Source organism: Episyrphus balteatus, chromosome 3, assembly GCF_945859705.1.
Source record: "Episyrphus balteatus chromosome 3, idEpiBalt1.1, whole genome shotgun sequence".
NCBI classification, from domain to species: Eukaryota; Metazoa; Arthropoda; class Insecta; order Diptera; family Syrphidae; genus Episyrphus; species Episyrphus balteatus.
This window is the reverse complement of record NC_079136.1, coordinates 6662625-6687398: the sequence shown is the minus strand read 5'-3', so window position 1 is coordinate 6687398 and position 24774 is coordinate 6662625. Positions and strand designations below refer to the sequence as shown.

Here is a 24774-nt window from a genome sequence, read left to right as displayed (position 1 = left end):
ATTTTCCGAGAAACCAACATCAAATGCGATTTTAAAGTGCGAGTATGTTCCTTCCAGTTCAAATTTGAATCAATTAAAACCCCTAAATATATAAATGCAATACTGATTCGATTTTAAAACAACTATTGGAGCATTGAAATCTAGGATTAAAATTGCTCCTACCACACTTGTGAATAGGTAGACAAAATTTTTTGCAGTTATGGGCATGCAAGTATAGGTTGTAATCAGGAAGAATATTTCCAGATACTTTGAAGGTCACCAGTTTTGTTTTTTCGCTGATGATAAGCTTATGAGCAGTAAACCATGTCCTTAGTGTTTCTAGATCTTCTTCAATTTTTGTTATACAATCAAATAAGGTGCTAAATTGATAAGTGAAGGCTATATCATCTGCAAAAGCAGTAGATGATCCATTAAGTTTTAATTCGAATATTGAGCTCACTCACAATTATAATTGAAATAGTTACTGTATGGTAAAAGAGCCAAAATTGTTAGAAAATCAACGAATTAAAACAAAAAATATTTAATGCGTACATTGAAAATTTTTTACCTGCAATAAATTTATTTTTAAATGCATAATATTTTTATTTCCAATTAAATATTATTTAAAATGCAAATATTTTTTTTTTTTTTTTTGAATGCAAATTTTTTTAATTTGCAAGAAATATTTTTTTCAATGCAAATATTTTTCAGTTGCAGTACACATTTTTTTTTTTTTAGTTGCAATAAATATTTATTTTTAAGCTAAAATTTTTTGTTATATAATTAGTAATGGAAAACAAATGCATTTAAAAACATCATTTTTTTTTAATCCTGAACATAAGAATATGTTGGAATGATGAACATACTTTCAATTTATCGGTTTATCACTTTTATCTACTACGAATAGGTACAACGATTAGAGTTAAACCTCGTTTGTTTTTTTATTGAATCAAAAGCTTAAAATTTATTTTTACCATATTATTCAAGAAATAAACACTGAACTTATAAGGTTTTAAAACATTCAACTTGTAGAGAAGTGGACTTGAACCGCTATTTTTTCTGCAGGCCTCAAATAATCGAACTCGAGTCTAATTAATGGAAAAGCATGTTTTTTCTCAAAAATATGGGTCAATAATTTTTTTTTAATTTAATTTAATTTAATTTTTTAATTAAAAATTTTCCTAAAGATATCTGTTTTAAAAATTTTCGAAAATTTTATTTAATAAAAATTAGTAAAAAAAAAAAAACAGTTCCAACAATTTTCAAAAAAAAATTCTTAAAATTCTTTATTATATTATCAAATGGCTTTAAAAAAAATAAACAAACTGAGTGAATGAAAAAAAAAATAATTTTTTAATAAAAAATTAATTTAAATGAATTAAAAACTTTTTCTGAGCTATTGTGGCTAAGAAAAGAACAAATAGATAAAGCTAAGAAAAAGTTTTAATTCATTTAAATTAATTTTGTATTAAAAAATTATTTTTTTTTTAATCCACTCAGTTTGTTTATTTTTTTAATTACTTTCAGTAGCCTTTTTTATGAAATAAAACTTATTTTTTTTATAAAAATAAACTGGTCTTTAATAAAAAGGACAAAAAATTAATACTCATTAACGTGTTTTTTTGACTTAAATGATATGAAAATGTAAAAAACAACTTAAAAAACGAAAAAAAAATTGTGTTTGATGCAAAATTGTGGAAACACGGTTGTCCGCAGAAAAAAAGTTTTGAGACAAACTTAAACTGTATAATAAATTCTTGATTGGTTGTAAAAAAAATCTTTCAAATCAAATTTAGTTTGGCAAAGATAAGGCCAGTTAAAGGACAAGAGAGCAAAAATCATAAGAACCGTGGTAACTCGAAAACGGGACGAAAACGAGAAAATTACCTCTTAAGTTTTTCGACTTAAAATGACCTCAGGTATCCATGGTTTTCATTTGGGGCGGTGACTGTGGGACAAATGTATACAAATTTTCTTATAACAATTAAACTACATGACACCCCATTATTAAAAAAATTAATAAAATTAAGCTACATTTTATCGTAAATTAACCCACTATATCCCGGTACTAATGTTAATACCTCCCAACTGCTGTTGCAGTTAATCCATCGAATCATGTGTATACCCAAAGGGTTGACACATTTAACGTGATCTCAACTATAATAATTGCGCGTAACTAATTTTAAACTTGTTTCATGTGTATAAAATAATCAAAATATTCAAATGATCTAGTTCACCATTAAATACAATTTTCTTAAAAACAAAAAAACAAAACAAAAAAACTAATTAGTTTTCATTTAAGCGCAGTCATTAAATGCAATTGACAACATGTCAATCTGCTATAACTATCATCAAAGTATACCAAATCGAATCAACTTAAATGTGACATCATATTAAAAGTGAGCTTTTAAAATTTTATACAAAAAAAAAATACTACTCGAACATCTCTATAGAAGATATTTTACACATTTTTTTGATCGATTTGCATAAGTGTGGTGGATCGCATAAGTTATTTGACCTCGAATAAATTTGCCAATCGAAATAAAACGTCAACGTTGTGTTTGGAACATGAATAAAAATCAGACGAAGAAAGAAAATAAAAGTAAAACAGAAAGCAAAAGTGTTTCGGGTGCTCTCGACTTGGCTCCGGCGTGTGTGATTGGGTATAATTGATTTCGAATACCTCTGGAATGATATGAGCTAATGTGATGTATATAGTTTGAACTCAAAAAGACTCTTCAATGAAGGATGCTCTTAATCAATGGAGTACTAGATTTTTAAAAGAAATGCATCATCACATGGAGAAAAATACTATTTTTATACTTTTTTGATTGGAACAGAAATAGAATGTAAGAAAATTTATTTAAAAAATGTTTATTTTGGTTATTAGGTATTTACAGTAAATTAAAAGAAGGTAATGTACCGTTTCTAGGCTTATAACTTTTGAGTATATTTACATTTTTAGCTCAATTTTATGTTTATTTTAGTTTTAAAATGGGTATAACCCCACTTTGATCCATGCTTTACAAAGCTTATTAATAAGACAATCTTAATTAGCTATTTTTATTAGATGCAATAAAAAGTTGAAATATTATATTGATTGACATACACGAAATATAGTCAAATTCATTGCATTTAATAAATAATAATGCTAATACAATACTGATGCTTGTTGAATTCCAGCTTATTAGTTTATGTAACTTTTTCAGATGCCGGTATACCTCTTTAGTATGGGAATTTATTTAAATAAATGTGTCTTTAGCTCGATTGAATTTTGATTAACTCACAATCACATTGCATCCCAACAATTTCGTTTGGAATCCGGATTAAAATATTTTATTAAAAAATGCATTGAAAGGTACCTACTAATTAGTCAAATAGGGGAAAGATAAAAAATAGTTTAAAAGAGAATTGGCATTGCATCTCATTGGTATAGCACATAGTGACCTTTATTATTAGAAAGGTCATGGTAAGTGAAGTATTTTTTATATGGGGCAAGTCTGAATATTGGGCAAGGAAATAGCTGCTTCGAAGGTACAATAATTCTGAAACCACCATGTAAAAATCTGGTTTCTCTATAACAACTTTTTAACAGTTTTATGTTAAATAAAAAATGTTTCAAGAAAAAACTTGTGGAGCAGCCAATTACACAAATTTTGTTATCATTAATATTTTTTCTGAGTCTGCAATATTATTATCAAAGAATTAACCAGTTAGCGAGTAGGAGAAAATCATGAAAAGAATTATTTTTCGTACTTTTCTCAATTCTGATAATGTTTTTTTATTTTTGTAACGTCCTCTTTGTACATACATTTTAATATTCTTGGCGCGATGGGTAAGCATTTCTGCAGCCACTATTCTACGTTTTGTAAAAAAATATTCAAAAAGTAATTTAAAAAGTAAAAATAATTTTTATAAAAACTAATTTTTCAACTAATTAAATCCTTTTTTATGAGTAGAAAATTGATGTTTATTTTTCTAAGCAAGAATTGATTGAGTGAAATATTTATAGTCAAGATCTAAAGATTTAATTTTTGGTTTATTTAGTTAACTCAGCTAAAAATTAAGGCACAGTAATTGAAAACAAAAATAAAATAAAAAAGCAATCAAAGTGTACTTTTAGACACAAAATTTTATAAAGCCTCAACAATTCTACATCCACACTCCACCATAGACTTAATATAAATTTTTTGTATTAATAGTTGGAATTTTACTATATTATTTTTAAGATTGGGAACCTAAAAAGTTTTTATTTTTTTATATTAAAAACAAATATATGTCTGTAAAATTTAATTTATGAATATTTTAAAAACAAACATATTGAAATTAAATAATTAATTTAAACCATATTCGGTAATTTTGATACCATTTAAATTTATTAAGTTGGAAAAACAGGTATCTATATTTTTACTTGCGATATAGGTACTATAGGGCAAGTTTAGGATTCGAAAAAAAAAAATCAAACTCGAGATAACAATTTTACGTGACATTACGATGATGGAGAATGCCAAAAAGGTGGGTCCGGCAATTCTGCCTGTCTGTGTGTCAGTCTCTATCTTGAGCTGCAGCTGTGTTTTCAAAAAACACACTTTCGGATTTTTTAAAAATATTATTTCAAAATTTTTTTTCGAAAAATCAATTATTGAAAAAGTGTTCACGAAAAATTTTGAAATTTTTTTATGAAAAATGTTAGAAAATTTGTATATATAAAAAATTATTTAAAAAAAACGGCTCCAACGATTTTCAAAAATTTTTTTCTAAAAATAAAAAAAGATCATTTAAAACAGTGTTTAATTAATTATAACAACAGATTTAATTATTTTATTATACTACTTTTGAAATTTCTTCAAAATATCAAATTTTAAATTTCTTGAATAAAAAACTTTAACATTAGAATTACTTTAAGCATAAGAGCAAGTACGTGCGACCCCAGTCGTGCAATTTATTTATTTTGTAATGTACTGTTTTTGAAAAACTCTGAACTTAAAAAAAGACAGTTCAGAGTTTTTCAAATACATTAAATGAACATGATTTTAAACTGAAATACAAGATTAAACTGTTTTATATTTTAAATAAAAAAAAAAGAAAAATTACCCTTGCCATTGTTTAGACAATAAGTTTTCCCCGACATCCATATAAATGTTTTATAACTTTAGTAAATGAATTTTCGACAAAAATTATTACTCACAAAAATTCTTTAATTTAATAAAAAAAAATACCATAAGGGTTTGATTACTTTTAATTAAAAAAGTATCAAGACGGAAAAAGTGTGTGAAAAAATTTATCTCAAATTATTTTAAGATGTTAAGTTTGAAATTTGTAGATCGGCCATTCCAAAGTAACGGAGATTTCATTCCAAAGGAACGGATAGGACAAATTTATTCTTACTTGTTTTCAGTTTATCTCGTTTTTGAAGCAATCTATTTCTGGAAAATGCGAATATGTGCACATTAATGGGACTCAATAGAATAATAAAATATCAAGAAACAACTAAGTATTCGAATTTTTTTTTTTAAACTCCTTGCCGATGCACAGTTTGCAAGAAATAAAGATTGTATCTTGAAATTGCCTTGAAATTTGCTGTTTTATGGAAATTCAACATTGGCTTAAAACTGAATAAAATTAACGAGAGGAAAAAATTTTTCATAAAGTAAACTTAATTCTTTATAATATTGTATTTTAGTTCTCAGCTAAAATTCTTGATCAATATCAAGTCTGAAATTATTAATTCTTCACTCAATCGTTAAAAAAAATTTCTAAATTTGCTGAAATTTTCTAGTTGGGCTTTTTATAACATTAATCATAATGAAAATCAGTTTTAATACTATTACGTTTAAATAATTATGTTTTTTTTTTTTTTTCTTACAAAAAAAAAACACTGAAGAAGCTCCTGTCGTTTTAAAAATTATTCCAAAAAGTGCTACACTTAATTTTTTTTCATTATTATTTCTATAGCTAAAAAACAGCAAAATATCTTTTAAACGCCTTAAACGTCTTATGTATAAGAGATAGAAAAGCAATAACAAACGTGCGTCGATGAGTTATGAAGAAAAGTATGGTAATAAAATATGCAAAAAATCACTCATACACCACAGTGACTCTCATTCAGTTTATTCGTAAGTAAATAAAATTATGAATAAAATAAGAATTGGACTCATACACTTATCACGTGTAACCGACGATATGTTTGTTATACCGGTTAACTTTATAGTCTTTTTCCTGAATTTTGTTTTGATAAAATAATAAAACAAATAATAAAAAAGATTTACCTTACCAAGTTGCACCCTATAAATCATTTTTATTTTATTCTTTTTATTTTTCATTGGTACAAAGTTTATATAAATTTTTGCAGAAAAAATACCAAATATTTTTTTACTGCCATCCGGTACCGGTAGCGAAACCCAAACAAATTTAAACTTGATCTCATTTATATTTGAAGTTATGATAAACATCTATAAATTAAAACCTAAACAGACTTCCATTATAAAAATAAGGTGGAGTTTCCCATCCACCAAATGATGAATAGAAAAATGAGTCCTTTAACAGAAAAAAAAAATAATAATTTTAAATAAAAAAAAATTCCTCACCATTTATTACTCGTGTGGTATTCTAGCTGTATCTTCTTCATTCATTAACGTTAGGTTATATCTGAACTTCAAATGTTTGCTTAGTTCTTCATACAAGAAGCTAAGTGCAAATATAAACAAATTTTTTCTTAATATTTTTTTTATTTTTAGTTTTTTTTTTTTGAAAGAAAATAAAATAAATAACGCTATCACCAAGGTAAAACTAATTTGTTGCCCGCAAAAAAAAAATTATAATCATCAGAGAGAATCTATGTTGTATCGACAAAAAATACATCTAACCATGATGAGAAATATTTAATTGTTTCGAAATGAAATTCAAATATTCATCTGCAACACATCTATCGTTTGATTGTGTCACTTTGGTCAATGTGGGTTTTTGTTGAAATATTTAAAACATTTTTAAATAAAATATTGAAGGTGGTTATTTTGTATTATCTTGTGTCTCATCGAATGTTTGGTTTAAATCGATTTCAAATATATTAAGAATCGATCGCAAAGTAGTTTAAAGTAGATAACAAATTAGTTTGAAATCGATTTTTAATTTTTAAATCAGTTTTAAATTTTGCCTTATATTTTAAGTCAGCATCTCTTCATGAAGTCAGTTTTAAATCGATTGATAATAAGTAAATAATCAATTCTAAACTAGTTTCAAAAAAGTTGTAAACTAGTTGCATTGTAAAGCATTCTTAAATAAATACAAAGTAGCTGCTTGTTTTACTTTCGTATAATTTAACTTTTGTGTGACAATCAATTACTCAAAAATTTAGTTAAAATCAATTGGAATTAAGTTTCTAAACGATTGCCGTTTAGTTTCAAACCAATTGCAAATGATCTAACATTAAACTTTAATTCTTTACAATTATTTAGTTTATCAACTCGATTTCTTATCCAAAGAAGCTCGTTTGGAAAAGTTTACAAATTATTTTCAAATCAGTTTCAAACTAGTTTCAAATCAATTGCAAATTGGTTGATTTCAAAAATACAGTCGAATGAAAGAATTTTCTTAAATTAATTGCAAACTTTCGAAAATTAAATTAAATTAAAAAGCAGGTGGCCCTGGCCATGGTACAGAGGAATAGGTGGTTGACTGCCGAGCCGACATTGTGAAATCGGCAGCTTAACAATAAATAAAATAGAATAGAATAAAATAAAATAAAATAAAATAAAATAAAATAAAATAAAATAAAATAAAATAAAATAAAATAAAATAAAATAAAATAAATAAAATAAAATAAAATAAAATAAAATAAAATAAAATAAAATAAAATAAAATAAAATAAAATAAAATAAAATAAAATAAAATAAAATAAAATAAAATAAAATAAAATAAAATAAAATAAAATAAAATAAAATAAAATAAAATAAAATAAAATAAAATAAAATAAAATAAAATAAAATAAAATAAAATAAAATAAAATAAAATAAAATAAAATAAAATAAAATAAAATAAAATAAAATAAAATAAAATAAAATAAAATAAAATAAAATAAAATAAAATAAAATAAAATAAAATAAAATAAAATAAAATAAAATAAAATAAAATAAAATAAAATAAAATAAAATAAAATAAAATAAAATAAAATAAAATAAAATAAAATAAAATAAAATAAAATAAAATAAAATAAAATAAAATAAAATAAAATAAAATAAAATAAAATAAAATAAAATAAAATAAAATAAAATAAAATAAAATAAAATAAAATAAAATAAAATAAAATAAAATAAAATAAAATAAAATAAAATAAAATAAAATAAAATAAAATAAAATAAAATAAAATAAAATAAAATAAAATAAAATAAAATAAAATAAAATAAAATAAAATAAAATAAAATAAAATAAAATAAAATAAAATAAAATAAAATAAAATAAAATAAAATAAAATAAAATAAAATAAAATAAAATAAAATAAAATAAAATAAAATAAAATAAAATAAAATAAAATAAAATAAAATAAAATAAAATAAAATAAAATAAAATAAAATAAAATAAAATAAAATAAAATAAAATAAAATAAAATAAAATAAAATAAAATAAAATAAAATAAAATAAAATAAAATAAAATAAAATAAAATAAAATAAAATAAAATAAAATAAAATAAAATAAAATAAAATAAAATAAAATAAAATAAAATAAAATAAAATAAAATAAAATAAAATAAAATAAAATAAAATAAAATAAAATAAAATAAAATAAAATAAAATAAAATAAAATAAAATAAAATAAAATAAAATAAAATAAAATAAAATAAAATAAAATAAAATAAAATAAAATAAAATAAAATAAAATAAAATAAAATAAAATAAAATAAAATAAAATAAAATAAAATAAAATAAAATAAAATAAAATAAAATAAAATAAAATAAAATAAAATAAAATAAAATAAAATAAAATAAAATAAAATAAAATAAAATAAAATAAAATAAAATAAAATAAAATAAAATAAAATAAAATAAAATAAAATAAAATAAAATAAAATAAAATAAAATAAAATAAAATAAAATAAAATAAAATAAAATAAAATAAAATAAAATAAAATAAAATAAAATAAAATAAAATAAAATAAAATAAAATAAAATAAAATAAAATAAAATAAAATAAAATAAAATAAAATATAGACAAAAAGATAGTCAAATTCTGAATTTAAATAAGAACCTTTTCAAAATTTGTGAACGAAAAAGTTATATAAAAATAAAATCAAGAATTTTTTTTTTTAGGGATGTTAAATTTAGGTCATTCTTACAAAGAAAATACAAACTAAATTTACTTACATTATCTTTTTAGCTCTATCAGCTGTTTTAATTTCCTAAATGATACAATTTCCGCACTATTTTACGAGACTTGATATTCCTTTTTTAGATTTTTTTTTTTTTTGTTTTGTTTTATGAACTAGATCAATTTCCAGTTCCTTATTAATAAAACAATAAAACTGCACTTTTTCTATTAACTTCCTGAAGTTATGTATATTTTTTTATTTTAATTTTGTTAAACACTTTTATCTTTGTTTATTTTTTTTTTTTTTGTCACTTTTTGATCTGTCAAATTTTGTATTACAAAAATTTGGTCAAACAATTTTTTTTTTGTTGTTTCCTTTTTTTCAATTAAATTTTCGATTCACTTAATTTTTCACCCAAAAAAAATTACACAAAATACAAGCAATCAAAAATAAATAAAACAAAATTGAGAAACCATATAGACAATATATCTTTCGTTAAACGCGCCGAGAGCACGAGCTAATCGCACGTTTTAAATTCACAACGGAATGAGAGGTTTAAGCTTATTGCCTAGACCTTTATATGATTATCATCTTTCGGCAAAGGCATCGATTGAGATGAGAGCCAACTTCATTTAAAAATACAAAAAAAAAACTGAACAAAACAACAACTATTATAAGACTAAGTCAAAACCAGGCTTGATCTCAGAGCGCCTCGCATAATATTAACGCATTTTTCACGTTTTGTGTCTTATTAACTCTGTGAGATACACTTGTATCTTTTAAGTCTAGGCAAGCTCTGAAGTAGACTTTTTTTTTGTTTTTTGTTTGTTTCTTGCAAGTAAGTCAATTTACTAGCTCAATATTGTTGGTCAGTAGTGTCAAAGTGTTGGTGTGAGTATAGAGCAAATACATCGATGAAATATACTCAGACTAAAGTTGCAACAAGTTTAATATTCTCATGCGGAAAGTCGGAGATATATTATTTACATCATTATCAACTGTGTCAGGCCACTATAATGGTCCTTTAAGAGTGTTGAACTTGACTCCTTGGGCGCAGAGATTGAGAGATTATTAACTCTAATACAACAAGTCGCAATGCTCAATTACAAATGCAAAGATAATAACCCATCAACAGATGTAATAATATAATTCTTCTGGCTATGTAATTCAACGTGTACTTATCGCGTAATGTTAATTGAAATTTAACGTCCAATATTGACGTTCAATATAGCTTATTTAGAATATAGAGACTTCGAGATAGACGACTTCGGTTAGGCTTGCACTTTCAATCATCATTCATAATTGAATGGATGGATGTGGTTGACATCTCTAACCTCTTGTTCGTCATCATTTAATAATGTGTGTGATGTGAGCGCAGATCTAAGCATTTTAAATGCTGTTTAAGTTGGTTATATAGAGTCGACTATATATCTGGGGGCGTAGGGCACCCACCTGGTGGTCAGAGGGAACGCCTTCGATTCAATTAATTGCTTCCGATTAAAGATATTAGCTAACTGCATCTTTGAATAAACGTAACTAGATACAGGTATTAATGCATAATTGAAAGATTAGAGGCAGTTTTAGTGTAATTTGGAATTGTTGATGAAAGATTTGACGTACAAGATCGAAGTCAACAACGAATGTTGTTATTGAAAGGAATGCAGATTGCAGTTCGTGTTTTGGTGCCCTTGATTCAGAGTGCATTTTAAGTCTTCAAAATAAACAAAAACTGATTTTTCTTAAGAAAATGAGACAGCAAGGGAATTTCCAGAAAAATCTAAAAAAAAAAAAATCCCCTGTATTTTTATAGAACGAAGGACATCTTGATGAACTTTTTAAATTACTAACGAGCGATTTGTGGAAGTCGTTAAATATTGGAAGTATTAAAATGTTTTTTTTTGGTTGTCTTTTAAACAATTTTCTCGTGTCAAAAAACTATTTATTTTAAATGTTACAAAGAAAAAAAAAATCATGTGTGAAATTCACACTTGGTTGAAGTGAAACCTTAAAAATCATTTTAAAAAAATCGAAAAAATATAAATTCTTTTTATTCCATCACTTTTTTTATATGACAGCCTACAATAAATTTTATACCATCTGAAAGCTTATTTTATTTCAGCTCAAAATATTTATATCGACCATGTATATACAAAAGAGTGACCGCAAGAAATCGATTTTCGAAATTTGGTCGGGGGAACCCCATAAAATGTTCCGCCTTTGCAGATTTTTAGATAGCCAAAATTTCAGCTCGATTGGATAAGTCTAAATGGTGCCGACACTCGCTTAAAGTATCAAAAATCTCTGTTTATTTTACATACAAAGTTGAATTAGCAAAAAGCGCGAGTATATTATACAACATACAACATCTACAAAAAGAGCTAGAATTTTTTTTAAAAAAAGCAAAACAATCAATCTCTTTTCTCTTCTAACGCCATTAAATCCATTTTTAAAAGACAACCTATAAAATATTTTATATCATTATTATTTCACCTTTTATATGATGCTTCAATCATATTTCTACCATGCATACAAAAGAAGTAAGAATTTTTTAAAGCTAACCATGTCGAAATTTCAAACTGAGATTACGGTACTTCCTCTACTGCTGGCTGGTCATCGCGATGACCAGCCGATGAATCGGCAACAAATCTTCACAGGTGTTTTGAGGTATTTTCAAGTTTTTCAATTAAAGATTATACAGGGTGTCCCAAAAGTAATGGATCAAACGAAATATACTAATAGGCATACTTTAGGGCTCTCAGAATTTGGTAACTTGTTCATCCCAAATCCTTACGGTTTTCAATTTAATGCAGTTTTTGTGAAATTTCGAAAAATCCCGACTTTGCAACAGTATTTTGCTTCCTCTGCTCATAATTGATTTTTGTTTTTTACAATTCTTTCACTAAAACATTGCCTAACAATAAAAAATAATTAATTAATCAAAATATTTTTTATTTCATACGCCATTTTTCTGCAAATTAATTAACAGTTCCATGTTTTATAAAAACCCAATTTCTTACATTTATTTCAAAGCAACACCCTGAACAAATTTGTATGGTGTGACACTGGTTTATTATTTTGAAAACTTGCCGTGTTATTGCAGTTTTCAAAAATGTATACAAATTTCCAAAGTTGAAATTAGAACGAAAGATATTACAATTTGAATGCAAAAAAACAGAGGTTTTCAGAGCAAAATAACAAACAAAAATAGAATCTTTTATTCAAAAAGAAATAAACAAACAACAGTCGAGAAAATGTGTTTATTTTTCTTTGTTATTTTTCTCTGAAAAGCCCTGTTTTTTGCTTTTAAATTGTAATATCTTTAGTTCTAATTTCAACTTTGGAAATTTGTATACATTTTTGAAAACTGCAATAACACGGCAAGTTTTCAAAATAATAAACCAGTGTCACACCATACAAATTTTTTTCAGGGTGTTGCTATGAAATAAAAGTAAGAAATTGAGTTTTCATAAAACATGGAACTGTTAATTAATTTGTAACAAAATGGCGTATGAAATAAAAAATATTTTGACTAATTAATTATTTCTTATTATTAGGCAATGCTTAAGTGAAAGAATTGCAAAAAACAAAAATCAATTATGAGCGGAGGAAGCAAAATCCTGTTGCATGGTCGGGATTTTTCGAAATTTCACAAAAACTGCATTAAATCGAAAGCCGTAAAGATTTGGGATGAACAAGTTACCAAATTCTGAGAGCCCTAAAGTTGGCCTATCAGCATATTTCGTTTGATCCATTACTTTTGGGACACCCTGTATAACTTGTAGAGCACGTACCGTTATATGTGATACATTGAATGAAAGGTAATATTATCAACATGCGTATAAAAGTTAAATAAATTTGTTATGTGGTCTAGATCAAAAGATATAACGTGTTTAGAAAAAAAAACATCTTTTCACCGTTATCTCAGAATTTTGAATATGAAACTAATTGAAATTTGGCACAATCATAATTTATTTAATTACCTATCTACTGTATAAATTTCATTTATCTATCTATTAAAACAAAAAAATTATGTTCAATTCATTCGTTTCATCTTGTTTCAAATCACTACGATACTAAAGAAGTTTTCACTTCAAAAAATCCATTAAATAAACTATGACCTTATGGTCAAAAAACTTTATTAATTCTGTGAAAAACGATCCTGCAATCAATCTAGTATTGAGTTGTGACATAAAATTCTAAAAAAGCCGCTTTGACTTCCTTTAAAATGAAACAACCATTCTTTTGGCACAATTAGGAAAGCTTAAACAATAACGCAGATAAAATAGAACACATTATTATATCCATTCATACTTGCTAAGCTAAATTTTCTGTTCATATGTGTATAAAGTTTATGTTTTGTTGCAAAACTTCTCCATAATGAGTAACAAATCCTAAAACACAATAATTGGTGACCAAATTCAACGAAAAGTATTTATTGTGACAAGAACGCTGCGGGGAATTTATAAGAACTTGCAGTGGTGGCAAGTGTTGTGCTATTTATAAGACACATGTTAATGGTTTTCAGAATTGTCTATAATTCTGCGGAACCCATTGCATTTTCATTCAAATTTTCAACAATTTAATCAAGGACTGACAACTGCATTTGAAACTCCAGAGAAAATTCTAAGAATTGGTGTCTGAAAAGCAAGGAACCTACGTGCGTTTACTCGAATAAAATATTTAGCCATAAAATATAAGCAAAAATGAAAATGTGCGTTGTTTTGAATTTAATGAGATAAAGTACGATTGTTAAATTCGACAAAGTTTTTGAATATGTAGTTATGCCTCATTAAATTAAAAAAAAAACACATTTCCAGTTGTCAAATATGTCATAAAATGTAAGCCTCAATATTATATTCCAGTTTTCGGGCACAAGTTCGTAGAATTTGATAGGAAGTTTCAAATGCAGTTGTCACTCCTTGATACAATTTTTGGGAATATGAATTAAATTTCAATTGTTTTCGCAGAATTTTGAAATCCTTCTGAAAACTTATTTTTTTTTTGTGAATAAACTCCACAATACTTGTCACTACTACCTACTACAAGCTCTCGAAATTCCCTCAGTAAAATGTATTAAGTTGCAATTGGTTTCGCAAGTTCCATTATGACCTAAAGCATGACACGTGACACTAAAATAATACAAAATGTGAAAAAAGTGTATCGCACATTTACATCTTTTTTTAGTTTTTGGAGCTACCATAGATTGCGCAAGTGTCTTATATTTTTATTTACGAGTTTTCAAAAAAATTATTTGAAAAAAAAAATCATGATTTTTTTTTTTTTATTTTTTAAGACCAAAACAAACTTTTTTTTCATTGAAACCATTTAAGGCTTACAAAAAATTAAAAATAAATAAACAAAATAGTGGAGTAGGTACCTAACTAATAATCATTTTTAACAAAAAAAAAAACAAAAATCTCTTCCATGGATCAAAACTGGGTTTTATAGTTTTTACTCATAGTTTCTTCACTCAGTCCAAAGTTATGAGATAACAAACATAAAAAAAAAACATGTGTGCAATTCAAACGCGGTAGAAGTGAAACCATAAAAAAATATTTTTTCTTGAAAACAAAAAAAAAAAATAGAATTTTTTGAACCCATTCAGTTTTCTCAAAAAGAGCAAACAAAAATCATTCTTTTTTCTCTTCTAACACCATTAAATCAATTTTTTTTAATGACAACCTATACTAGATTTTAAATCATCAATTTTATTATTTCATCTTTAAAAAGACGCTATAATCATATTTCTATGATGCCTACAAAAAAAGTAAGAATTTTTTAAAGTCAACCATGTCGAAATTTCAAACTGAGGCTACTGTACTTCCTATACTGGTGACTGGTCATCGGCAACAGATTTCCACAGGTGATTTGATGAACTTTGTAGATCACGTACCGTTATGTGTGACATATCCAATGAAAGGTAATATTATCGGCATGCGTATTAACAAATTTGTTAATGTATGTACATATGTGCTCTTGATCAAAAGATATAACGTGTTCAGTAAAAGATTATATTTTCACCGTTATCTCAGGATTTTGAATATGAAGTTGATTGAAATTTCGTTGAATTATAGTTTATTGTATTACCTATCTACAGTATAAATTTTATTCATCTATCTATTAAAACAAAAATGTTATAATCAATTGATTTTTCGTGTCGCTTTTTCGTTTCATCTTGTTTTAAATCACTACGATACTAAAGAAGTTTTCACTTCAAAAAAATACAGACGAATTGAATACCTCCTCCTTTTTGGAAGTCGGTAGAAATATGAAAAAAATCATGAAGACACAATTTTGTGTTCTATACTTCAACAAAAGCAAGTAGTTTTTGACTATACAAAAACTAAGAAAACATTATTCCAATTTGAATGTTTCATCTTCTTTTAGTTTATTTCCTTCCTTAAAACATTATGATTTCAATTTAAATTCTATAACGAATATTTTACAAAACAGGAAATAAAATAACATTTCCGCTTAAACGCGTGCGACATCTATGTATCAAATGTAGAAGAATTTATGCTCTTTAATAAAGAGCTTAAAGCTCAAATACCTGCTGGACTGTTGAATTATTCAAAAACAGATTTGAAAATTAAATCGTTGCCTGTTTATTTTTATATTTGTTTTGTATTTTTTTTAGAAATTATATAAGTTAAGTTAAGTATGTATTTTAGTGCAGTTCACTTATTTACTCACCCAGTTGATTGTACCAGCGCCAAATTTTCGTTTTCTCAAACCATAAAGAATTGGTCGAAAATCAAAATACTGATTTATTGCACTTGCGAAATTAGACTCTTGAGAGCCATTTTGGATTTAAATTTTTGTCCAAAATAATAGATATCTCTGTTATTGTTGGTTCTACATAAAATTATGTTAAATTAAATTTCTTATATTTTTGAGTTTCGTCCTACAATGTAGAGATGCGCAAAACAGTTCCAAAGCCGGAACGAACATGGAACGGTTCTTTTTTCGGTCGGAACTAGTTCCTGGAACTAGTTCCGCGGAACTATCAAGAATTTGAGTTTTTTTCAGGAAAATGCACCAAAAAAAGAAATAGTATGATATTGAATATTTTTTCCTTCTAGTTCCACGGAACTATCAATAATTTGAGTTTTTTTTTCAGGAAAATGTATCAAAAAAAGAAATAGTATGGAATTGAATATTTTTCCCTTCTAGTTCCTGGAGTTTTTGAGTTTTTTTTTTTAGGAAAATGCACCAAAAAAAGAAATAGTATGATATTGAATATATTTTTCTTCTAGTTCCTGGAACTAGTTCCGCAGAATTTGAGTTTTTTTTTAGGAAAATGCACCAAAAAAAGAAATAGTATGATATTGAATATTTTTTCCTTCTAGTTCCTGGAACTAGTTCCGCGGAACTATCAAGAATTTTTTACTGATGGAAGACATGAAACTGGAACTATTAATGTAGTTCCATGTCCATGAGCATGATTCATAAGAGTGTATTTGTGGTTTTGGTTTGTGAATTTTTGACGCTCAACTCGCTCGCATCCATGTGTGTTGGCTTTGGATGAGAATTCTATGACATGCGTGTGTGTATTGTGTATTTCAAACAGAGTCAGAGACATGTTCGCTTTCGTTTTGTTTCTTGTTCCTCCTCTTCTTTTTTTCTTTTGTGTGTGGCTGTGTCGGAACGATGGAACTGTTTAAATTAATGTTGTGGAACGAGTGGAACTAGTTCCGAGTGAGGAACTAGTTCCAGAAACTATTTGGCTCCGGAACTACCCATCTCTACTACAATGTAGACGGTGGAAACTTCAGGGCTTTTACAGTTTATAAACTTCCTTTATACAAACCTTTGTACCAAAAAGCAGATTTTAACTAATTGTTTCCTTTTTGTAGATGAGGAATTAAGGATTAATGGTTTATAAGGGCTAAATAGATTAGATGTTCATAACAATATTTATTTTTGGGTGTATACATAAATATTGTATGTATGCACGGTGAAATAAATTGCAAGACTGGGGTCGCACGTACTTGCTCTTATGCTTAAAGTAACTATAATGTTAAAGCTTTTTATTCAAGAAATTTAAAATTCGATATTTTGAAGAAATTTCATAAGTAGTATAAAAAAATTAAATCTGTTTTTATAATTAATAAAACTCCGTTTTAAAATATCTTAAAAAAAAAACAAATATGCCATTTTATTTCTCGTATAGAAAGGTATTTTTAGAAAAAAAATTTTGAAAATTGTAGGAGCCGTTTTTTAAAAAAATAATTTTTTATATATAAAATTTTTTTAACATTTTTCAAAAAAAAAGTTGGTATGCCATTTTGAAGAAATAATTAATTTACACATAAAAACTAAATTTCAAAATTTTTCATTGATCCGTTTTCAAAAAATTGATTTTTCAAAAAAAAATTTTGAAATATTTTTTAAAAAACCAAAAATGCGTTTTTTGAAAATTTTCTAAAATTTTAATATTATCTTTACTTACACACTTTTGTATAAAAATTTTCATTTAAATCGGGTTAATTTTGTACGAGATATTCAGAAACGAAAAAAACCGTTCTATGACAGGTACCGTTAATAACGGTACAAAAAATACTTTTTTTATTTAAAAAGTTGGCCCTTATGTGTAGTATTACACACAAAAATTTTAATCAAAATCGTTAGAGCCGTTTTTGAAAAAAATAAACTTTTGTATTTCCGTTATATGGCAGGTACCGTTAGTTTTGGTCATAAAAAAAAAAATTCAATTTCCCCGCTAGGGAATCACCAAAAACTGCTAACTACCAAGTTTTAAGAAAATCACTTCACTCGTTTAGGCTGCAGCTCCAGATAGAGACAGACGGACAGACAGACAGACAGACAGAATTGCCGGACCCACTTTTTTGGCATTCTCCATCATCGTAATGTCATGTAAAATTGTTATCTCGAGTTCGATTTTTTTTACGAATCCTAAACTTGCCCTATAGTACCTATATCGCAAGTAAAAAAAACACGTTAAAAACAAGCGGATTCAGATAAAAGATTTCAGCTTGTTTTTTTGCTAATTTTTCTTAATTTCTTGAATATGCTAATTAATTTAAAAAAAAAACTAAGCTAGGCGAGTGCTTTATTATCAGACTATCTCACTGTTGGAAATTAGTATGATAAAATACAACTAAACCTGATCAAAATTTTAAAAAAAATTTAAATTGTTTTAAATATATACCAAATATTAAGAAGATTTCTACATTAATTTTAAAAGATTTCAAGAGGTATGCACTGCACATAGATAGGTATATCTTTGATGCCGGGTACAAAGGGGTTAAGTAAAAAAAAATCGATTTTCGGATTTTTATTGGACTTCAGTCAGTTTTTTTTTCTCTTTCGTTTGGTCCTATCGCCATAGCTATAGCGTATCTCCTTCCGTTAGAAATGATTCGGTACATTGGGTTTAAGTCAAAAATTTTTTAAATTGTATGGTGCTAAGAGCGTAAGTTGACTTAACTCCTTTGTTTTTGCATTAATTTTTAATTTTTAAATAAAAAAATTGATCCTAAAGCGTTAAGTCAAGAGGAAGAAAAAAAAACGAAAAGCGATTTTTCTACAGTATTATATTATTTCAAAAAGAATTTTCACATTTTATAATTAACCAAATTAATATTTCCAACTCTCTTTTATAAATTACACCTTGTTATCAATGTAAACAAAGATTTTTCTTGACTTAACACCTTTGGACCAAGTTTATTTTTGAAGACATTAAGTCTAAAGTGCTCTAAAGTGTTAAGTCAACAAAAATTTTTTTAAAACCGGTCATTTTCTGGTCAACAGCATATGGATAATAAAATAGATCTTATAAATCATGTTTCTGTATCATTACTTTTTAAAAATAATAATATTCAGATTTACAAACAAAAATTGAAACTTCAATTTCATTTTCCTCAAATCTACATTTTTTTTACTAAAATTCTTATCAAAATGAAATAAAGTTCACTTAAGATTTACCTAATAAAGTTCAAGCGGATTCCATTTATTTTAAGAAGAAATCTTATCTTGTTTTAAAAAGATGGGATCTTAAGTATGCATCGTCTTATTTTAAAGTGCCATTTTTCTCCGTGTCTTCTGCTTCCTTTAAACCGATTGTAATCTAGATGTCAAGGAGATTAGAACTGTCCCACGTATCTGCTTCACACTAGTGATCTCCCTGTGGGTTGGCTGGGTTGACCTCAGATATCGGCGGCAAGCCGATAAAAAATTATAAAAATAGCTCATTACTGGCATTACATTTATCCAAAAAATGGGGTTTTGTTGTTTCCGTTTTAATAGTATTTTTGTGCAACATACAGTTTTTCCGCACCATCTAAAAGTATGTTTTCACCAACTTATTTTGCATATAAAATATATTTTTTTGTTAATTTCAAAAATTTATATTTTCCTTTAAGCAAAATTGAAGCTTACTTGTATTTTTGTACAAAAGTGTACAAAAGAATTCGTGTTGAAAAAAAGTCAAAAATTAAAAAAAAAAACTGATACCAGAAAATCTCTATCTTAAAAATCAAGAATTTAATTTCTTATTAAAATTTAGAGTCGTTTTTGAGAGTTGCAATATTTTGAAAATGATATACATATGGAAGGAATTCGTACTAATAGTCTATTTAACGGCAACACTGGTCGGTTTTCCGTTTTTTTGTATTTAAGTCGAAAACCAAGCCTAACTTTGAAATGGTTCAAAGACACTTTTCATAGCAAATTAAATTTTCTATCAAGTTATGATGGTTAAAAAATTTTAAAAATTATTTTTGACTAAAATTCTAACCTAATATCAATGAAAAAAAAAGTTAAAAAATTGAGGATTTTATTTTTTTTTTACTAAATCAAGGGGCATTTTGTGTATGAAGCCGGTACGTCCAAACTTTGTACAAATAAAATAAAATAGAGGTAAAATCCTTTGATAATATGCGACTTATATGTACCTTTTCAAAAATTAGCACTTCTTCTATATTTTTTACTTTTTTAGTTAAAAGCAAGTTTTTAAAACTCCATAAAAACGTACTTATTGGTAACTTTTAGACTTTTAAAGTAAACAGACTTCGAGGTGTTGATTTAATATAAACTAAGTATGACAAACAAAAAAATGTATTTGCATCCTTATGGCCTTGTATGCAATTTTGTGTATGTGCAATTTTATAAATACTGATCGAATGAGTGGACGGACAGTTATTAGCTTTGGTCTTATGCATAGAAGAACATTTAATACCAACTCTTTTACTGTTTTCAATGGCCTGAAAAACAATTCTTGTAAAATCAACGATCAACGAAAAGATGGAAAAAATGTCGGAGCCGTTTTTATTTCATAGCTTATTTAAACCAAAAATCTAAGGACAAACTTTTTCACATTGAATACGAATGAATTCCGTGAGTCAATTGAATTCAATTTTATAGTCGATCAAAGTACGGGTTCTTCTCGCAAAGTTATGACATAATGACATATTTTTCAAATATCGGAAGAACTTTTGATTTGTTTGGGATTTTCTTCAAGAACGAATTATAGAACTTTTTATCATCTGTAAAATGAGCCCTTTACCGTAACTGTAACCATCATAATGTATAAGCAATTTTAATTTGCTATGAAAAGTGTCATTGAACCATTTCAAAGTTAGGCTTGGTTTTCGAGTTAAATAAAAAAAAAACTGGAAAAACCGACCAGTGTTGCCGTTTTCTCAGAAATTCACCAATGGATTAAGTAGCACTTTTGGCTTTAGTATTCTTTTATGCCGAGGAATAATCAGCAATAAGAACTCTTGAACGAATTTGTTCCATTCAAAAGGGTCTATTCAATAGTCTATAGGTAAGCGAGATTAAAAAAAAAAACAAGTTTCAGAATTCCGTAAAAATCATCTGTTCTACAATTGAAGAAAATCTAGTCACCCGTTTAGGCAGTAGAAATGTAGAAGATGGACAGGGACACACAGGCGATGGAGGGCATGACAACATGACAAAAACCACTTTTTTGCATTTCTCCATAATAGTGTGATAAATAGATAGAATTGTGGATATCATCTTTTAAACGTTCTTGTGAGTGTGCAAACTAATTTTGCAATACTGAAAGGAACTTAGGTACAATTCATCGCTAAGTCCGAACAGGGCAAGATGCACTTTTTTCAAGACAATAATACTCTTGAATGTTTTGTAAACACCTCGCAAGAGGCAGTACCTCTGAAATAAAAGTGTTTTTAAGTGGTATATGCTTAAATTGGAATCCAGACTTATGCCATTATGTATTGATGGAATTCGATTTTTATTTATATTTTTGGCACGAAAACAGTAAGTACTGGCCCAATGAAGGAGTAAAAAAAAATATTCTTCAAAATCAAGTAAGACGAATGGAGATTCTCAGATATTTTGTAAAATCAAGGGGCACGGTAGTGCCCAGCCAAGTTCTCTAGCAACTTTGGCACTACACCCTTATTTACAGGAAACAACTCAGGCCATTTACGACCCCCCTCTAACTTCCATCAAGGGGCACGGTAGTGCCCAGCCAAGTTCTCTAGCAACTTTGGCACTACACCCTTATTTACAGGAAACAACTCAGGCCATTTACGACCCCCCTCTAACTTCCATCAAGGGGCACGGTAGTGCCCAGCCAAGTTCTCTAGCAACTTTGGCACTACACCCTTATTTACAGGAAACAACTCAGGCCATTTACGACCCCCCTCTAACTTCCACACCAAAGATGCTAGAAATTTCAAACTCGCTACATTTATTGAGCTTGTCAAAACCAAACTCCTCACAAAATTTAAGCCTTTTACGATGCGTAGTTTCTGAGATATAGGGCTTCAAAAATCGCAAAAACCGTAACTGACTGACTGACTGACTGACTCACTCACTCACTCACTCACTCACTCACTCACTCACTCACTCACTCACTCACTCACTCACTCACTCACTCACTCACTCACTCACTCACTCACTCACTCACTCACTCACTCACTCACTCACTCACTCACTCACTCACTCACTCACTCACTCACTCACTCACTCACTCACTCACTCACTCACTCACTCACTCACTCACTCACTCACTCACTCACTCACTCACTCACTCACTCACTCACTCACTCACTCACTCACTCACTCACTCACTCACTCACTCACTCACTCACTCACTCACTCACTCACTCACTCACTCACTCACTCACTCACTCACTCACTCACTCACTCACTCACTCACTCACTCACTCACTCACTCACTCACTCACTCACTCACTCACTCACTCACTCACTCACTCACTCACTCACTCACTCACTCACTCACTCACTCACTCACTCACTCACTCACTCACTCACTCACTCACTCACTCACTCACTCACTCACTCACTCACTCACTCACTCACTCACTCACTCACTCACTCACTCACTCACTCACTCACTCACTCACTCACTCACTCACTCACTCACTCACTCACTCACTCACTCACTCACTCACTCACTCACTCACTGACAGATCATCAAAATTATGGAGAACTTCCCGTTAACGTAGAAACTTGAAATTTTACACGGTGATAGGGCTTGTGGTGTATACAAAGGGAAAAATCGAAAATTTGAGATTTTCAATTCAGGGGGCGTGGCATCCGCCCATTTCCGCTGAATTTTCATCATATATTATAGAGCACTTCTGATTATCGTAGAATCTTGAAATTTGGTAGAATAGTAGAGCTAGTAGTTTATACAAAGGAAAAAATTTTAAATTTGAGAATTTCAGCCAGGGGGCGTGGCAATCGATCATTTCCGCTGAATTTTCATCAAGTATTATAGAGTACTTCTGATTATCGTAGAATCTTAAAATTTTGTAGAATGGTAGAGATGGTAGTTTATACAAAGGAAAAAATTTAAAACTTGAGAATTTCAGCCAAGGGGCGTGGCAACCGCCCATTTCCGCTGAATTTTCATAAATTATTATAGAGCACTTCTGATTGTCGTAGAATCTTGAAATTTGGTAGAATAGTAGAGCTAGTAGTTTATACAAAGGAAAAAATTTTAAATTTGAGAATTTCAGCCAGGGGGCGTGGCAATCGATCATTTCCGCTGAATTTTCATCAAGTATTATAGAGCACTTCTGATTATCGTAGAATCTTAAAATTTTGTAGAATGGTAGAGATGGTAGTTTATACAAAGGAAAAAATTTAAAGTTTGAGAATTTCAGCCAGGGGCGTGGCAACCGCCTATTTTCACTGAATTTTCATCAAATATAGAGATTTTCAATTCTACAGCCATACCTTGCAAAAAGTAGTGAAATCACAACAAAAACATTACTGTTAAAAAAGGAGCCAAGTTCTCCTATGTTGAAATTATGCTGGCACAAAAAGTACTGAGATGTAAAAGTGTACCAAGTTCTAAAGTTTGGGTTCAAATTCGTATCCATAAAATTTTGATTGTTTACTTGGCAATTTTTGAAATAACTTTAAAAATCGGTAATTAAAAGAAAAATTGTCAAGAGAACAATCAAAATTTTATTGATACGAATTTGAACCCAAACTTTAGAACTTGGTACACTTTTACATCTCAGTACTTTTTGTGCCAGCATAATTTCAACATAGGAGAACTTGGCTCCTTTTTTAACAGTAATGTTTTTGTTGTGATTTGTATTACAAATCAAATTTTACAAATTCTGAATTTGATAGAATTTCTGCTACAAAAAAACGTCGCTTTCATTTTGTTAAATTTTTATCCACCATTTTTTCCAAGAAATACTCAAGGTCGAATTGACGTCGAAATCTACGTTCCAAACAAACAGAATAAATGATAAGAATCTGAAAAAAAAAAACAGTTCAAAGTGATTCTTATTAAAAGGTATATTCACTAGTACCTATTATAATCTATTTGCAAAATATGATTATCATCCTTTTAATGAAACCAAAATCCGTTTCTATCTATAAAAGCATAATTATACAATATATGAAATATTGCAGATTACCAATTCATCGCATTGCGTCACCAAACTCCAACTCATTTATACCTAAATTGATAACAAAACTCCGGAATAATGCGCCCTTATCATAAATTAATTTACTTAAGTGGGATTAGCAATACCCAAAAGCGGAATTGTTACGATCCCCATGAGTATTTGCTTAATTCAACCTAAAAATAAAACTCAATTATAATAAAATACATTTCCACAATTCCCGAATCAGAGATCATCAGTATATTCCCCTTTAAGCAAACAATAAATCTTTTAATTACCGATTAAATACCTCACAAATCGCATATAAGTCCACATCCGTTTGAACACCTCTATAACCTAAACCAATACAAAACTAATTCAACCCAATGACACTGGCAATAGTGCAATATTTTAATTATAAAACACTGAAAATCAATTTAACACTTGGCGATCCTAAACCCCAGCCGACGATGGTACCTGATAAGATTAGATACTCTTTATTGATGTTGATATGATGGAAATGCGCGCACACATTTCTATATGCGAAACACTATCACAGGCTGGAAAATAGTAGTCTTCCTGCCAACAAAACAACTACAAGTTCAAAG

General features: G+C 27.5%; 1 protein-coding gene across 2 annotated transcripts in view; it reads right to left on the bottom strand.

The window, feature by feature from the left end:
- LOC129913296 (lysosome membrane protein 2) overlaps positions 1 to 24774 on the bottom strand; it is a 92614-nt gene that overhangs the window by 56409 nt on the left and 11431 nt on the right. Inside the window, exon 1 of one of the 2 annotated variants that reach the window (XM_055991890.1) lies at positions 9337 to 9433. The exons of the other annotated variant lie outside the window; for it this stretch is intronic. The gene's annotated coding sequence lies outside the window, so the exon portion shown is untranslated. Of the gene's footprint in view, positions 1 to 9336; positions 9434 to 24774 lie in introns of those variants that run through there. 2 annotated transcript variants of the gene reach the window in all.